The sequence below is a fragment of the Oryx dammah genome, unplaced genomic scaffold (assembly GCF_014754425.2).
Source record: "Oryx dammah isolate SB20612 unplaced genomic scaffold, SCBI_Odam_1.1 HiC_scaffold_21, whole genome shotgun sequence".
In the NCBI taxonomy this organism is placed as follows: Eukaryota; Metazoa; Chordata; class Mammalia; order Artiodactyla; family Bovidae; genus Oryx; species Oryx dammah.
The window spans coordinates 16,500,578-16,519,276 of NW_024070205.1; the positions used below are offsets into that span (position 1 = coordinate 16,500,578).

General features: G+C 42.8%; 1 protein-coding gene and 1 non-coding gene across 5 annotated transcripts in view; both read left to right on the forward strand.

Annotated features, from left to right (window-relative positions):
• Positions 1-18,699, forward strand: part of NMNAT2 (nicotinamide nucleotide adenylyltransferase 2) — a 221,413-nt gene that overhangs the window by 88,497 nt on the left and 114,217 nt on the right. The gene's annotated exons all lie outside the window — the stretch shown is intronic.
• On the forward strand, positions 13,103-13,175 carry TRNAG-CCC. Its single transcript has one exon. It is a non-coding gene; the product is annotated as a tRNA-Gly (tRNA).

Here is an 18,699-nt window from a genome sequence, read left to right on the forward strand (position 1 = left end):
TTTGTAGGAATTCTGTGGGAAGTAATGAGTTAACATATGTGAAGTACCACACATAGACTGTTATTTTAAGTGTTAGTTATTATCGTTTTACTTTTAAAAATTGAAGTAAAGTACTGCTGAGTACCGAAGAATTGATGCTTTCAAACTGTGGTGCTGGAGAAGACTCTTGAGAGTCGCTTGGACCACAAGGAAATCAAACCAGTCAATCCTAAAGGAAAGCAACCCTCAATATTCATTGGAAGGACTGAAGCTGAAGCTGAAGCTCCAATACTTTGGCCACGTGATGCAAAGAGCCAACTCATTGAAAAAGATGCTGATGCTGGGAAAGATTGAGGACAGGAGGAGAAGGGGGTGACAGAGGATGAGATGGCATTACTGACTCAATGGACATGAGTTTGAGCAAACTCTGGGAGATAGGGAAGGACAGGGAAGCCTGGTATGCTGCAGTTCATGGGGTCACAAAGAGTCAGACATGACTTAGCAACTGAACAACAACTAGCTATTGTTATTATATATGCTATTGGCTCTGGTTAACTGTAAAGGAACTGACTACCATGACAAGCCCCGACTGGGTTATCCCTCTTACTCCCACCAGAAAAGTAGGGGTTAGTTTGGGGCTGGGAACTTATGCTTTCTCTGCTGGCTGAGGTTGGGAGAAGGAAGACACCAGGCCCTGGCAGTCTTTCTGGAGCAGGAGTCATGCGAATGCCTGTCCCTCATTCATCTGTATAGTCAATGCCTCTCTCACTCATTCTCACAACTAATTCTTTGACCCTTCCTAGAGATTTCCCGTTATAGGGCACCCCATTCCATCTCTCGCTCTCATGATGATTGCTCCAGGTCCTCTCTCTCTCTCCTGGACCAAGGAAGAAGCTGCCTCCCCGCTGCCCTATCTACCTCCCATCAAAGCTTCCCATCTAGTTCTCACACTGCTTCTAAAGTGATCTTTCTAAAACACTTCTCAGGGACTTCCCTGGTGGCCTAGTGATGAAAACTCCACCCTCCCAATGCAGGGGACCCAGGTTTGTTCCCTCGTCGGGAAGCTAGATCCCACTTGCTGCAGCTCAGACGCAGTGCGGCCACAAAATAAACGTATTTTAAAAATAAATGAAATAAATCTCATTATGTTTTTTCTCTGTTGGATACCTCCAGTGGCTCCCTGTCACCTGCACAATGATGTAAGAAGACACCATGTAGCTTTCAGAACTTCCTACCACGTGGCTAGAGACTCCTTCCCCTTACTCCTTTCTTGCTCACTTTTCACTCCAGCCAAACTGAACCAGTGCCTGTGTCTTTCACGTGATTCTTTTACTCAGACATTTTCTTATCCAAATTGCCTTTCCTGGTACTTCGATCCTTTCAATTCCATCTTTAAAGTTTAAGGTGAGATACTACTTTTTTAAATGAGACTTTTTCTCTAAGATCCCTCATCCTTCACCCCACTATCCCTCCAGTCAGAATTTTTTTTATCCTCTCTCATACTCCCATAATAATTTGATTATATCTCTATGATAATGCTTAGCACAGACTGCCTTGTGACATTTAGTTTTACTTTTGCTTATTTCAAAATCGCTTTCAAATGGCTAACAATAACAAAATGGTGATACTTGCCAAAACTCATTGAACAGTACACTTAAGATGGGTTTATTTTGTTACATGCAGATTATACCTCAATAAATTTGATTTTAAAAGATAAGTACAGTAAAGGCATAGCAGAAGAAAAATAAACAGATGGGAAAATTGGGATGATGGGAAAATAAAATAAATTCAGGGGTAAAGTTAGTACAAAAAAGCATGCTATCAATTTCCATGGGCTTAAATTTGCCTCTGAGCAAATTTCCCAGAAGCCAAAAGAAGTAGAGAATTTTGACCAAAGAAATAGAGATTTCCCTAGTTTTTAAACCTAAAAAAAAATCTCTTTCAGGGGACCCTATGAAGAGAATACTATGTGCTCTAAAGGATAGGTTTCTCAACAATAACCCTATCTTAAACCCAATAAGGATTTTTATAGGGCCGTTTCTTATAACATCTCTAAGTTCAAGTTGCTGGCAGAACATCAAAGTATGATTAAGAAAACAGTTCCATAAGGAACTAACATAGTGCCTCTCAAGAGTACAACTTTCTAATGGTTTGACTAGATTAGGAAATAAAATTTAAAATAGCTATAGAAATGAGTAGGCTGCTTATCCTTCAAGAAATTCTTTGAATTGACATGAATATATCATGCATATCTTATTAATATTTGAGAGTTCAGGCTGTAGGATATGTGGCCAGATCCTAGAGTGCAGGTAACTTTTGTTACCAATCAAGAACAGATCTTTGTTTTTGAAGATCTGTTGCTAGATACATACACATTTATAACTGTTATGTTGTTGAAATGACCCCTTTATCATTATGTCATGTCTCTCTTTATCCGACAATATCCCTTGATTGGAAGTCTACTTTATGCGAAATTGATATAGTGACTCCAGCTTCCTTTTGGTTATGTTTGCATGTGTGTCTTTCTCTATCCTTTTACTTTTAACCTGTGTTTTTATATTAAAAGTAGGATTCTGGAAGATAGTATAGAATTTTTGCCTTAAAAAAATCCTGTCTGATAATATCTGCCTTTTTAACTGGTGTATTTAGACCATTCGTGTTTAATGGGGTTATTTATATGGTTGGACTAAAACTTACCATCTTGCTTCTTGATTTTTGTTGTTCCAATTATTCTTTGTTTACATTTTCTTTTTCTACCTTCTCTGTGTTTAATTAGAATTTTTTTTTACAATTCTACTTTTATCTCCTTTATTGATATATTATTTATATTAGTGATTGTCCTAGGATTATAATACACATTTAAAAAATAATCTGAGTCTATCTTAAAATAACATTATACCATTTCAAGTGAAATGTAAAGACCCTCATAACACTATATTCCCAACTCCTTCTTCCCATTCTTTGTGCCATTGTAGTTATATTATTTCACTTTAACCTATGCTGCAAACATATAATACCTTGCTACTCTTTTTGCCTTAAGCTGTGAGGTATCTTTTAGGACAATTAAAAATAAGGAAAATTTTATTTTGCTTCTTCATTTATTTAGATTCAAATTTAAGAACTATATTATATGTCTTCTGCTTGAAGATTTAACATTTCTTTTAGAGTAGGTCTGCTGATAATGAATTTCCTAAGTTTTTTAGTTTGTTTGTCTAAGAAACTCTCTTTTTTCTCCCTCACTTTTGAAAGCTATTTCTGCTGGGTTTATTTCTGCTGTTTATGCATTTTCTTTGTGTTTCAGTTTGATGATTTCTTTTGACCTATTTTCAGGTTTACTGATTTGCTGATTCTTCCTTCAGCTATGTCACGCCCACTGATTAGCTCATTGATAACATCCATTATCTCTGCTCCTACATTTTTGATTTTTTGTATTTTCATTTGTTCTTTCTCATACTTTTCAACCTTCTAGTGAAATTATTTATCTGATTTTCCATGTTGTTTGCTTTTTTCCATTAGAACCTTTGGCATGTTAATCATAGTTATTTTAAATTACTGATCTGATAGCTCCAACATCTGTATGATTTATGAATCTGGTTCTAATGATTGCTTTTCTCCTCAGGCTTTGTTTTTCTTTGTCTTTTTGTATGCCTTATAATTTTTTTTGTGGAAGGCCAGATGCATATAGTACAGTAGATAATGAGATGAGTCCAAATACTTTTTAACACTTGGAGATGACCACTCCTTTCCTTTTAGACCTTTAGTGCTGGAAGTTCATGTTAATCTAGTTGCAGTTGGGCTGTGTTTGAAGTTTGCTGTTGCTGTGGTTACCCTTAGTGCACCAAAATCTTCAAATTCCTCTAATGATGACTTCTGTTTATGGTATAGACTAATTTACAAGGTTTTGTCAAAGTCTGTTCTCTGATGCACTTTTAATCTTTCTGACTGGATTTGAGTCCCCATTTGCACTGCTACTCAGAATCTGCCTTTTGCAACTCTCCCAGCTGTATGCCCTTGTTGTTTTTATTTGATATTTGCTAGTGTGGAGAAGATAGGTGTGGGAGAGGCCGTTCTCTTATGTTCTGTCTCAGCTGTAGGCAGGCACTATCAATCTGGAACTCAGGATGTGGCTTTCTCAAGTGTTCTTAGCCTCCCTCCAAATGCAGTGTTGTAAACAGCATGCATTTCTGCCCCTTCATTCCATGTAGAGCTTTTCTTCTTTCCTCCCCCCTAATCTGTTACTTCAACTTCAGTAAGTTTCCACCAGTGCTATCAGACTATTGTTCTATTATTGTCTTTCTTCCTGAATATTTTCTTCCTTAGAGAGCAAAAGGGAGATGGAATTTTAACACTGGCTACTGTTCTCTCCCAACTAGCACCATGATCTTTCCTGAAAACCTTTGATGGGGTTCCTGAAGGAAAATTTTGCAAAGAGAGCCTTATTTTTGACAGTCCACTGAACAGAATCAGACTCTTCTTATGAAAGTTGAGGTTTCCAAACAGTTCTCAGCCTGAAGTTAGGACCACTGTACCCCAGCATGCAGGGGACTGATGGAGCCCCTGCAGACAGGGCCGTGATATTTCTTGGAGAATGTCTTCCAAGGTTTATCTTCAGTCTACGCACCACACAGTCAAACGCACCTGCAACTTTATGAAGTTCAGTATGTTGGATCCCAGGTGTGGATTTCATGAAGAAGCAAAATTAAAACAGAAATAGTTAGGAGGATCAACATGAGGTTCTCAACCTTTTCTTTTTCAGACCAAATAGCACCCATTTACTATCCCATTATTTCAGTGTGAAAGGATGTTTAATGTTCACCCCCTTCCCACAAAATGTTCTCTTGGAGTAATGAACAGTCCTTTTATTTGGAATAAATTTAGCCATATTAAAAAACTCAATAAAGTGAACTTAATTTTTTATCTTTATCATTATAGACCCTCCATGCTTAGTTGTGGATCAGCTCAAGCCCTCAGTCTAGCAGTCATGGGTTTGCTGTGGTGTTCGGCTGCCTCGTCATATAGTTCTGTCTTCTGTATTTCTGTTGTGACCTCCTGGAAAGCAGAGTCGTGTCACATTCACCTTTGTTTTTCTAACTTGACCCTCAAATGTAGCCCACTTAATAGGTGTTCAGCTAACAATAATGATTAATATTAAATTATTAATACCACACCATATTATTGTACATATTATATATGTAGCTAATAAATGTTAGCTGAATTGAACTGACAATCTGGCATGCACACACACCCCCTCCACTATCTAGGTCATCTTTCAGTATCTCCCTAACCCCACCTGGAAGGATAGGAATTTACTTTTATTTTCTTTCATTTCAGTAGCATTTAATGAGTACCCACTTTGAGAAAGGAGTTTCTTTTTGGATGCTGTGGGAGATAAGATAAATAAATCAAGAGATAAATAAGGCCTTCAGTGGCTTATAATTATTATGTACACAGGTATTTATAATATTAAGCAGAGTGTGATCAATGACCTATTTATGAATACGGGGGGCATGGGAATTGAGCAGAAAGTGTTCCTGTGGCCGTTTACTCAGAATATTCTGAATGGCTGCTTGATTCTGTTCTTCCGGTGGAGGGAGGAGAATAAGCATGCACTTTGCTTTCGATGGACAGTAGTGAAGAAATACTGCCAAGTCAGGAAGAAAGAACAGAGGGGTGTGGAAAGAGCATGACCGTCCAGGAACTCGGAGAGGGGAACAGCTGCTTCTTCCTGGGATGGAGGAGTGGCAGGTGGTCAGAGAAGTGATGAATGCTGCCCAGGGGGGAAATGGGAAGGTTTCTTAGAGAAAGTGGGATGAGAGAGTTGTCCTTGAGGCTGGGTAGAACTCAGATGTCTAGGTGTGGGGGAGGGAACAGCCTGGACGAGGGCTTAGAGAGGGGATGTGCTGGTGTGTGGAGGGAAAGAGGCGGAGAAGACATGCCTGGAGAGCCTGTCAGAATTAGCTTGTGCTGGACTTCCCTGGTGGCGCAGTGGATAAGAAGCCACCTGCCATTGCAGGGGACAGCGGGTTCGATCCATGGTCCAGAAAGATTCCACACGCTGGCGAGTAACTAAGCCCACGCACCAGGACTGCTGAGCCCGTGCTCTAGAGCCCCTTAGCCGGAACTACTGAAGCCAGCATCTAGAGCCTGTGCTCAGCAATAAGGGAAGCAACTTCCGTGAGAAGGATGCACACCACAGCGAAGAGTAGCCCCCCACTCGCCAAAACTAGAGAAAGCCCGTGCAAATCAGTGAAGACCCAGCACAGCTAAAAATAGATAAATAAATTTTAAAAAGTTTTTTTAAAAGATTAGAAAAAAGAATTAGGTTGTGCTGGCACAGAGCAAGTACTTAATAAATAGTAAATGGCAGCATCAGACATGGGGTATTGTTTTGTTTGTTTATTTATTTTGGTAAGAAATGGTGAAGTTTTAAAAAGAAGATGGTACGGTTGTATTATGATGATAGCTCTGTGGAGAACAAGGTCAACCACGGGCAGGGGCATGATCTAAGAAACCACGGTGATTTTCCTAAATGATGAACTTCGTGCCCTGGCGCCTACTTCCCATCATCCCAAAAAGCCTGCTTCTCTGCCTCTGTAAGAAGCCAGGCTCCAAATGCTTCCCTCTTTTGAAATATTTGTGGATCAGTGAATGTCAACACTCAGGTTACATGTGGAGTGTGTTTAAACACACACTGGGAACATCAACACATATCCTATTCCTAAGGAGAAGAATAAGGTCTCCTGATTGCACTTGTGTCAGGGTTGACATGGCTCCCAGGAAGGATCTGGGGAGGAGACATATAGTGTGGCTGTCAGCCCTGAAGTTTGTCAAAGCCTCTAGAAGTCCTGGGCTTGGTGATTCTGGTCCTTGCTTCGCAGAGGGAAGACGGAAAACCATCTGATATTCCTCTCTTCGTACTCCTCGTCTGTTCCATATTGACATCAATAAACAATGAAATCACAGGATCCAGATTAAATAAATCTATTTTCCTTGCATGTGGTACAACACAGTTTGAAAATAAAAAAACAAATCAAATGCTCTGGAAACAAAATGAATGCAAATTAAGCCCCAAAGAAATCTGTCAGCATCTGAACATTTTATTTTGCTTTCTTCTCCCCTTTAAATTAAACCAACACCATTTTCCAAAGCTCAAACATGAATCACAGTCCCTTCTGGAATGAATGATTCTGGCTGTGGCCTAGTTTAAGCAGATGATCCCGGACATGGAGGAGCGAGGCTCTCCTCCATGAGGTAGGAGTGTTGAGGATACATCCTCTCAAGGGCAGAGAGCCAAGCGTGCAAGTGTCCGGGTGAGGATGCCTGGAGCCGGGATGTGGGGACGAAAACAGAATAGAGTCTATTTTTTCTTTTGATGAACCCATCATTGTATTTTTAAAATTTTGTTAAAGCACCTTATTAAAATTCTTTTTCTTTAATATTTTTTAATGTGGACCGTTTTTAAAGTCTTTATTGAATTTGTTACAATATTGCTTCTGTTTTATAGTTTTTGGTTTTTTGATACTAAGGCATGTGGGATCTTAGTTCCCTGGCCAGGGGTTGAACCCCACACTCTCTGCATTAGAAGGCAAAGTCTTAACCACTGGTTAAGTCCCTAAAATTCTTAAATGGTATCATAGTATAAGATTCCGAGTGTGGCCTTAAGGTTAGAGAGAACTGGTTCAGACCCTCATCCCTATACAAATGTCCTTGGGAGGAGTTAGTTAACATATTATTGACCAGGGGATTTTTGCAGAAACTAACACTTGTAGTGTTACTATGTCTCCAGTCAATAATGTGTTAGATTCTTTGAACTGGTTTCCTTCCCTATAATTTGGGGACAGTAACATCCAACACCTGGAGTATTGCATCAGGATTATGTGATATAATACATATAACGTATTTAGCAAAGGGGCACATGGTGAGCACTTAAGTTATTATTGATAAAGAGTAAAGTCCAGTTATCTCAAAGGAGAAGTCGGAAGTCTTAGAATAAGCACAGGCACTTGAGGATACTTATTCTCTCCATGGTGACTCTGGAATTTCATGGCTGTTCTAAAGCTTCTCCCCCAGGGGTTGCGGAAGAGGCTCAGAGGGTCAAGAGGGCCCAGTTAGGCCTGAGAGACGGCTGCCCCATGACAGTCAGACCCTGTTACCGCTGTGCTCATTCTCTGACCACGGCACTCCTGGAGGGAGGAGAGGGGAGAAGAATCTGGTGGTAGGTTGCTGCTGCTGCTAAGTCGCTTCAGTCGTGTCCGACTCTGTGTGACCCCATAGATGGCAGCCCACCAGGCTCCCCTGTCCCTGGGATTCTCCAGGCAAGAACACTGGAGTGGGTTGCCATTTCCTTCTCCAGTGCATGAAAGGAAAAAGTGAAAGTGAAGTCGCTCAGTCATGTCCGACTCTTCGCGACCCCGTGGACTGCAGCCTACCAGGCTCCTCTGTCCATGGGATTTTCCAGGCAAGAGTACTGGAGTGAGTGGGGTGCCATCGTCTTCTAAGCCCACCTAAAGAGGTCGTTTGCAATTTGGCCCCACAGATGGGACTGCAGGTGCCTGCCCCAGAGACAGTACTGATTTTTAAAGAGAGGCAGACATTTCATTTGGCAGTGTTTGAACTTTTCCTTTCAAGCGTTCCTGGAAGTGACCATTTGAAGAGCATAGTGAGGTGAGCAGGGAAGCCATCTTGGCTGAAGGGGATGGCCCAGGCTCCCCTCATCCGACCTAGAGCGCAGTGCCTCAGGAAGCATCCTAGGCACTTTGGCCCTGTAGCTCTGTTTAGAGCCTGTCAGCTCCAGGGACGGGACATCTGGGCCTGGACTGGCTCCCTGGGGTTCCTCATGGAACCAAAAAATGAAAGACATTTGTACTCCCTGGTTCACAAGGAGAATGAATTCCCTGAGGGTCCCTCCCACCTCTGGAATCTGAGGGATTAAACTTTGATACTCACTTCTGCCTCATTTCCTAGGCTGAGCTGCTCAGATGGCATCAGGGCCAAATTTTTTAGAAGCTGTAGAGCAGGGGTCCCCAACCTCCAGGCCGTGTACTGGTACCTCCTGTTCAAATCAGTGATGGCATTAGATTAGGGATAAAACGTCAGATCAGTAGCAGCATTAAATTAGAAACAAAGTGCACAATAAAGGTTGTGCCCTTGAATCATCCTGAAACCATCCCCTCCCCCGCCCCGACTCCATGAAAAAAGTGTCTTCCATGAAACTGGTCCCTGATGCCTAAAAGGCTGAGGACTGCTGTGACAGAGTGTCTTATCCTTATAACAACATCCCTTTAAACCTAGCTCTTCTGCTTGGTCACTTTCCAGGATCACATTTTGGGATTTTCATTTCCAAAATCTCCTCGGAAATTATCTAGCTGTTAAAGGATGGGGGCATTTTTACTGTTTTGTTGGCAGAAGCAAAACACTGAAGAAGAGGACAAGGGACCAAGCAATTTTGCAGCAAGTTACTGAATTTTAGTCTTACTAAAAAGTCTGTTTTGAGGCACAGGAAGAACCTGGCTTTCCATCTGCTGTTTCGCACAGGTGGCTCCACACAGACAATGAATGTTTCATTTTCTGTAGCTGCAGGCCGAGCTTTGTCCTCTGTCTCCCTTTCCCAGCTCCGTCCTGGAGCCTCATCTTCACTCCCTCGTTTAGTCTCCTCCACCCCATCCTCGCTGTTCCCTTCTCCTTGACTTTCTTCTGTGGCTTTCCCTAGTGTGGAGTTTATTTCTCTATCATCATTGTTTCCATTGCTGCCCTCTTTCTTTTCTGTGTCTCTGTGTTTCTGGTTTGCTAACTATCTCTCTCCTATTTTTTTTTTTCCCACTAACCAATGCCTAGCACCCAGTTCCTTGAGAAACATGCCTTTGTTTCTGGAACCCCTTAGCTGTTTCAGATGTTCTCCTGAAGCCAACCCTTGTTTCTCCAAAGAAGCAGGCGTAGCATGTGCAGCTCATTTTTTTTTTAAGATAATTTTTTAAAAGAGCCATCTCATTGGTTCTTTTTTTAAAAAAAAACATATTTACTTATTTGGCTGCGTGGGGTCCTCGTTGTGGCACGTGGGATCCTCACTGCGGTGCACGAGCTCTCTAGTTGCGGCACACGGGCTCAGTAGATGTGGTGCCTGGGCCTAGTTGTTCCATGGTTGTGGGATCCCAGTTCCCCGATTAGGGATTGAACCTGCGTCCCCTGCATTGCAAGGCGGGCTCTCCACCACTGGACCACCAGGAAGGTCCCCACGGCTCACTTTTTGTTTCTTTAATAGCACGGATCATTGCAAAGAAGAGAAGGAATTTGGGGGGCACAGCATCTCCCCCTTTCCTTGCCCTCCAGCTACAAGCAATCTCTGCAGAACTTAGATCACACCAGAGTTTCAGACCTTTTAAACTGGTTAGATTTACTGTTTCAGGAAGTTTGTCTCCTGCCTCAGGTGGCTGAAAGCCATCAATCAACCCTCTCTCCAAACTTTACTTTTTTTCTTGTGGAGGGCAGGGGGGAATCTACCCTGAAATATTTGTCCAGGCAGTTTGCTCTTCCTAAGTAAAAACACACTCTAGGGTCTGTGGTCAAGTGACAGGTATTGTCTCACTCACTGATTCAGTGGGTGTTTCCTGCACACTCCTGTGTGTCTCCTGCACACTCCTGTGTGTCTGGCACGCTGAGGGGCTCTGGGGAGCCAGTGGAAAGTACACTGGGTTCTGCAGGAGCTGTCCAGCCTGCCTGCTGGCCAGGGAGATGGGAGTTCAGGCAAGGATTTGGTCTTTACAGCATCAGTTTTATTGTGAGCCCACCAGTCCCATTGTTCCAACTTTCCTGCCAATATTTGAGATGAAAGAGGCAGCACATTTTTTTCTGGGGATTTCATTTCATTCCCCCTCCAGGATGAACAAGTACCAACCTTTCCTTCCCCTCAACCACACCTCTTCCTCTTCCTCACTCTTCTCTTCCCCGTGCCCTTGGTAACTCGAACAGCCAAAGACTGGCCAGACTCCAGCGCATTCATGGAGGCTTTTCCAGTTTTCTTTTCCAGGAAGGGTGAAGTGGTGAAGAAAGGGGGACAGAAGTTACAATGACTGAGCTTCCTGTCTGTGTCAGATTCTGTGCCTGATGGTTTTCTGAATTCATTTCCTTTAACCCTTATTCTCAGTCTACCTATAAGGTAGATAATGTCATTCCCACATTAATGAAGAAGAAATGGAAATTCAGAAAAGGTCAGACAGGTTGTCCAAGAGCAGATATTTAATACATCACAGAACTGTTCCTGGAACCCAGATCTGTTTGAATCCAAAAGTCAGATTCTTGCCACTACAGCTTCTGTGTGTGTGTGTGTGTGTGTGTACATGTGTGTGTGTACATGTATGTGTGTGTGCGTGCGTGCTCATGTGTGTGGTGGAATGGACTGGGAGAGGATAAATTGAACGGTAAGAATCATCCCAGTTTCTTTCTCTCCCACCTTGAATCTTGAACCCGAAGAGCATCCTGCTGCTCTTCTTCTGATCAGGGTACAGCCACGTGTCATGGACGATTGGGACATTGAGAAATGAGGTATCTGGCTGTCTCCCCAGAGGGACTTCTATTCACTTTCACGTGGAGCTTAATGGGCTCCAGAGCCAGGCTGCCTGCTCTTCCGTTTGCCAGCTGTTACCTTGGGCAAGTGACTTACGCTGTCTGTGCTTTAGTTTCCTTTTCTGTAAAGGGGGTAATAATAAAAATACTGTCCTCATTTCTAGAGGTGTCAAATTCATAGAGACAGAAGGTACAATAATTTTTGCCAGGGAGTGGAGGAAGGTGGGGAATGGGGAGTTGCTGTTTACTGGATATAGAGTTTCAGTTTGGGACGATGACAAAGTGCTGGAGATGGGTGGTGAGGATAGTTGCACAACAATGTGAATGTATACTAAATCTCGCTGAACTGAAAATGGTTACCATGATTAAGTTTTATGTTACGTATATTTTATCATTTAAAAAAAAAAAAAGGTACCTTCCTCAAAGGATCTGGGGGGAAACTGAATGAGCTGGTGCTTGTTTAGCGCTTAGAACAGAGCCCATATAGTAAATGCTTCATGAACGGGAGCTCTTACCTGCCCCAGCCCTGGCCTTTTCCGGGGAGGTCTGTGGAGCCAAGGGCAGAACCTTGCAAGCACACGCCTGTGACCTGGCTCAGGATTGTGGTGAGAAGGGGATCTCACACCCTGTGTCGGGAGCGGTTTGTGGTTCAGCTGCATCAGGACAGGGGCTGGTGACTTCACCTGTGAACGGAAGAGCCCTCGCTGCCCAGGTCAAACACCAGGATTATAAATGGAACACTGCTTACTAAATTGCCCCATTTTACACAGACTCACACCAGGAGCTGCGGGCTCTGACGCGAAGCTAAATTTGATGGTTGAGTTAGAACAAAAGAATTACGAACCCAGGGATGAAAACATTCAATTAAATGGCACCAACACAGTATGTCTGAGAAGAGAATGGTGTTTTAATGTTTTCACTGGGCTTGCCCACAAATATTTATGGAGTGTTCATAGTGAAGGGACAATGCAGAGCGCTCAGAGCAGAGAACAGCGGAGTGGCACGTCGTGGAACAGAGAAGGGAAAGCAGACGCACCCTGGACCCCCGTGTCCTGCTGGATCTGGGGACGGGCATCTCTTCAGACTCCTCACCTGTGATTCTCCCCAGACATCCCAGGTCACTTCAGAACAGTAAGGTTTGTTGTGTGGTATACAGGGGCCTCTGGGAGCGCAAGAAGGAGCAGACAACCCAGGCCAGGGCAGGGAGCCGTCAGGAGATGAGGGCCCCTTCCTAGTCCAGCGCAGCCACCCTGCTCCCCGAGTTCTGAGCCCTGCACAGACAGCTCTCTGCAGAGGGCCTTTAGCGCAGGGGGCTGAGGTTTCCCATCTGTTCTAGTGCTTCCCAGGCTCTCTGTGGTGAAAGGCCAGGTTTATGTTTTGTTTTTAATTTCCAATCCATTGTTTATAAAATACAATAAAGGTTAACTATTAAATGTATTTAATAAGTAAATAATAAATTAGACAAGTGAAATAAGAAAGAAAGCGTACACAATACAAGGCCACTTGTAAAATTTGGATATCCAACAGACGTGAATGTACCTAGTTAAATTGCTGTGAAGGGACTTCTTTGGTGGTTCAGTGGCTAAGACTCTGCACTCCCAGTGCAGAGGGCCCAGGTTCGATCCCTGGTCAGGGAATTAGATCCCACATGCCACAGCTGAGAATTAGCATGCCACAACTAAAAGACCTGGCACAGACAAATAAATAAATAAATAAAATTTTAAAGAGAGGTTAACTCTGTTGGGAGTGGATCTCAGAATCCACTCAAAGGCACTGAGAAGTTCCTGGTGAATAACTAGACTTCGCATGGATGATAGGAGGAGGCAGGATATTTTGGCTAAAATTAACACACAAAAAGGCACAAAGGTCTTCATGCCTGTTCAGATGGCTATTATTTTTTTTAAAAAGCAACAGAAAATAACAAGTGTTGATGAGGATATAGAGAAATTGGAACGCTTTTTGGAATTGCACTGTCGGTGGGAGTGTAAAATGGTGCAGCCGCTACAGAAAATGGTATGAGTCCACTTGTAGGTGTGTACCCAAAGGAGCTAAAGCAGGAACTCAAACAGGTATTTGTACACCCATTTTTTTTTTTAACGAGAACAAATACTAGACCCTTTGTACTAAGAGTATAAATAGCTATAATTTAAGAACATAAGAAAAATAACCATGTGAGAAGCTTAATATCCAGGGTTGTAAATTCCTTCCAGGTGGCGGATCACAGGGAGAGCTATAAAAGGAAAAGGAGGAAGGAATGGTACTCTGTACACCCGTGTTTAGAGAAGCATTTTCAAGACCAAAAAGGTGGAAGCAATCAACATGCCCGTTAATGGACAAATTGTGGTGTATACATACATACAATGGAATATTATTCAGCCTTAAAAAGACATTCAGACATATGCTACAACATGGATGAACGCTGAAGACATGGTGAAATGAACCAGTCACAGGACAGATGTTGTATGATTCCACTCTATATGAGATGCCAGGGATCTCCCCCACCCAGGGATTGAACCCAGGTCTCCCACATTGCAGGCAGACCCTTTACTGTCTGAGCCACCAGGGAAGCCCATATATGAGGTGCCTAGAGTAGTCAAAACTATAGACAAATAGGAGATTGGTAGTTATCAGGAGCTGGGGCAGAAGGGAACGAGGAGTTCCTGTTTAATGGGCATGGGGTTTCAGCTGGGCAGGGTGAAAACATTCTGGAGATGAGTGGTGGTGATGGTTGCGTAGTGATCTGAATGGTCTTAATGCCACTGAACTGTACACACTTAAAAATGGTCAAAATGGTAAATCCTATGTTATATATATTTTACCACAATGCTTTGAAAAATGCATGAAGTTACAGATGACACAGCATGTTCAGAGCATGGCGTTTTCCGCACTTCACTGGCTGGACCCTGAGCTGTAAGGAGGGCAGAGAGGAGAGGTGGGAGGTGAGATTCCTCTTGGCTGCCTCCCTCTCCAGCTGCTCACTCCTTTTCCTCCCTACCTGAGCTGCCAGGTTCTAGGAGAGTCGTACCTCATTGTAGCCACTTCACCTTCATCCACATCTGGACTCACGCAGGAATGGATGTGGTCCCTCCACCTTCCCCGAAGGTGGAAGGCTTGTAGTGGCCTCTTGATGCTAAATCCCATGGACTTTTCAGTCTTCTTGACACTGCCGATCACACGCTTCTCGTTGGAACTCCCCTCTCCAGAGATCTCTTTGCTGTCGCTCTTCCAGTTTTCCTCCTACTTACTCTGTTGCATCTCAGTGTCCTCTGAATGTTTCTCTTTCTCCACTTATCTTTTCATGAAGATATCCCTCCCAGGGTTGCATCTTGGGTTCTCTCCTCTTGCTGTCTCTCATTCCCTCCTGTTGTCATTTACCTTTCAGTGGCTTCCAAAGTGAGGTCTTTATTCCAGGTCTCTCAGCACAGAATCGGGGAATGCATTTGACTCGAGTGTTTCTCCATCAACTCACACTGCATGTATCAATGGCGCCCTCATCTATCCCTGCGCCCACATCAGTCTCTCCCCTCTCTCCCCTCTCTCCCCTCCGACATCTCCTCTGTTACTCTCCATTCAATTCTCTCTCCTGGCCATGTGTAGAGTACTTTTCCTTTCAATATTAATAATGATAATACTTTACAAGGCTATTATTTTGGGCCACAGCGTGCTCTTTGAAGGCACATCTTGGAGTCGCTAACATAACACAGTGCTCAGCTAGCCTGTTGCATAGTAGTAAGATGAATGAATAATAACAATGATAAAAGCTAATGCTTATATGGTGCTTAGTATGTGCCAAGCACTGTTCTAAGCACTGCTCATATAATAACTCAATTCTAACAGCTGTAATATAGCTACCATGATTCCATTTGCAGATGAAAAGCTGGGGGTACAGAGAGGTTAAGTGACTTGCCCAAGGTCCCCAATTTTAGAAGCTTGGTACTGAATGAATAAATGAATGAAAACTTACATGGGAGAATAAATCAATGAGGCCAGAAGGCTGGGTTAGGGCATATAATGGTACTGTGGGCCATGTGTGTAGTTGTTAGACTGGGAGGTATTTCTTGAGGCTCTTTCTGAGAGGACAGTAATTGTTTTGACAGTTGTGCTTTGACCCAGGTGTGGTGATGCAGCAGATAGAATAGGAATCTGATAGATGTGATCAAAAGAAATAAAGAGGATGAAACGTTCTCGGTGGAGAGGGAAAGGCTTGGCTGGCCCAAGGTGTTCTTTCAGCTGGAGATATGAGTCAGGGGTGGCTTGTCTTCAGTCTGTGCCTGCAGAGTGCTATTGGCATCCTGCCTCATCCAGCCCTTGCTACACAAACATCGTGACCAGCGTCCCCCAGGGAGCTGCTTCCCGGGATTTATATAGCACACTGTCCTGGACATCTTTCGGGGGCTGCTGGCCACCTGCCATTGTCCTTTATCTTAGAAAAAACCATTCTTGATGTCCACATCTTTTCTATCACATTGGAGCCTGGTTACTACACTTGGTTGAACGTTTCCTAATCTAGACAAATGATGCTGCCTGGGCCTGATGGCAGTCTTCCTCAGTTCCTAGTCTTCCTGAGCTTCCTCTCTGTTTCCATCAGGCTCTGTGTCCCGGTTCTGTGGTTCTGACCCACCACCGAGGAAGAAAAGGAATGAACAGTGTCATTCTGCCTCCGTCACTGCCCTCTATGTCCGAATAAACATTAAGACACCTCCATTTTTCCTGCTATTCATATTTTCTTCCTTTCTCACAGCTAAAAATAAACCCATGAATAGACTGCCCTCTCTGATTCATAGGCTCTCAGAACCATCAGGAATTGTCAAGACCTGCTCGTTCAACCTCTTCATTTTAAATATGAGCAGAAGGCAGTCTAGAGATCGCTGAGGACCCTGTACATGGGGTTACAGGAAAACCTCTGTCAGGTTCTGAGGGACGTTGAAAACGACATTGTCCTCTCCTTGCCTAAATTTCTCCCTGCAGCTTTTACTTAAACATAACGAAACAATACCATACATTGATTGTAATACTTTCCTGTGATTTCTCCTTTTATTTTTCTATTTGGAGAAATAATATCTAAAATCTATTTTGTTTTGTTTCTTCTCTGCTGGTTCCCTTCTCCAAAGTATGCTTTGACACAGAAAAATGAAAAAATGTATATGTTTTTATCGTCCCTTTTAGTGGTTGTATGTAAATGAAGGGGTTGCCCAAAGGACATCTAAACAAAGACGAAACTTTAGAGTCTACTATTCTTGCAAACTCTACTCCCTATGCTGTGGTGATAAAAATCACTTTGTGGCAATCATTGAAACATGAGGTTATTTGTAAATATCTGTTTATACATCCCATTTATCCAACACATTGTGAGCCTTTGAAGGCAACAGATTATGTCATATTCCTTTCCCAGGACACAGCACAATGTCTTACCCATAATACATGCTCAATCAATGATTACAGGATTAATAACAGAGTGCGCTTATCAGCCTGACCACTCCTTCAGGGCTTATACTCCCCTAATAGAGAAGACTACTTGGAGGAAATGGCCTTTGAGCTGAGCTATAATGGGAAGAAAAACAGCACATGATAGCAAGAGGAAGAAGGTTGTTTTTATGCACATGGAACAAGCCAGACAAAGGCTTGGTGCACGAGACTAAAATTACTAGGTTGCCTATCAGGAAATTAAACAGTCTATCCATTCATTAGAGAAAGAACAAATGACAGGCCTTGTGCATTACCAGACTGTTAATAAGCAAGAGGCAGACTTGCTCTTATTGAAAAGGCAGACTCTGAATGTCATGTTACCCAAAGCTCTCAAGCCACTCATTCTTAAACTCTTACTATTCAAAACTAGGATGATTTTACAGAATACTGGTGCTGACAGAAGGGGTTACAATCCCTCTTTTATAACTGTCTCTGTCTTATTTTTAGGTTACTGAGATGGCTTATATTTGTTGAGATTATCTCATGCAGAGGTCAGCAAGGCCATGACACCGCTCACCCCAAACTAGAGACATTGTTGTATGTGTTGAAAACACATAGAAAACTCATAGAAAACTCACTGACCTTTTCCAGCTGGAGGCCCTGCCTTTTAGACTTCAGTCCACTCCATTGGCCATGTTGAATTTGGTCCAGTTCAGTTCAGTGCAGTTCAGTCACTCACTTGTGCCTGACTCCTTGAGACACCATGGACTGCAGTATGCCAGGCTTCCCTTGTCCATCACCAACTCCCAGAGCTTACTCAAACTCCGTCAGGGTCGAATACTATCTTCCAAAGGGAAAACATGTCTAAGATGCGGGTGGAGTGATAAAAGGGCCTAACAAAGTTTTGAGTGTCGATTGGGTACCCCAATCTGTGCTTGATGCTTCTACATCTCATTTGCTCCTCAAAACAGTCTTGGGAGAGAATTGTGGACCCCTTTCTTATGGATAATTAAGCTAAGGTTGAAAGAAATGAATGGAGTAGGAAATGGCAAGCTACTCAAGTATTCTTGCCTGGGGAATTCCATGGAAGGGCTACAGTCCATGGAGTTGCAAAGAGTCAGACACGACTGAGCAGCTAACACGTCAAAGAGATGAAATAATCTTGCTTGAGGTCACATATGCAAACGATGGAGTCAGAATCAAGTATAGGTCAGACACAGGTAAACCTGTGATCCTTGCATACCTGCAACAGCTGTTACAAAAATAACTGAGGCCAACAAATAACCCACATTTTAAAATGTTTGAATAGACATTTTTCCGAAGATATGCAAATGGCCATTTAGCTCATGAAATATGCTCAACATTACTAGTTATTTGGAAAATGCAAGTCAAAACCACAGTGAGATCCCATTTCACACATACTAGAATGGCTAAAATATAAAACGCTTGCTCCTTGGAGGAAAAACTATGACAAACCTAGACAGCATATTATAAAGCAGAGATGTTACTTTGCTGACAAAGGTCCATCTAGTCAAAGGTATGGTTTTTCCTGTGGTCATGTATGGATATGACAGTTGGACCATAAAGAAGGCTGAGTGCCAAAGAATTGATGCTTTGAACTGTGTGTTGTGAAGACTCTTGAGAGTCCCTTGGGCTGCAAGGAGATCAAACCAGTTAATTCTAAAGGAAATCAGTCCTGAATATTCATTGGAAGGACTGATGATGAAACTGAAGCTCCAATACTTTGGCCACCTG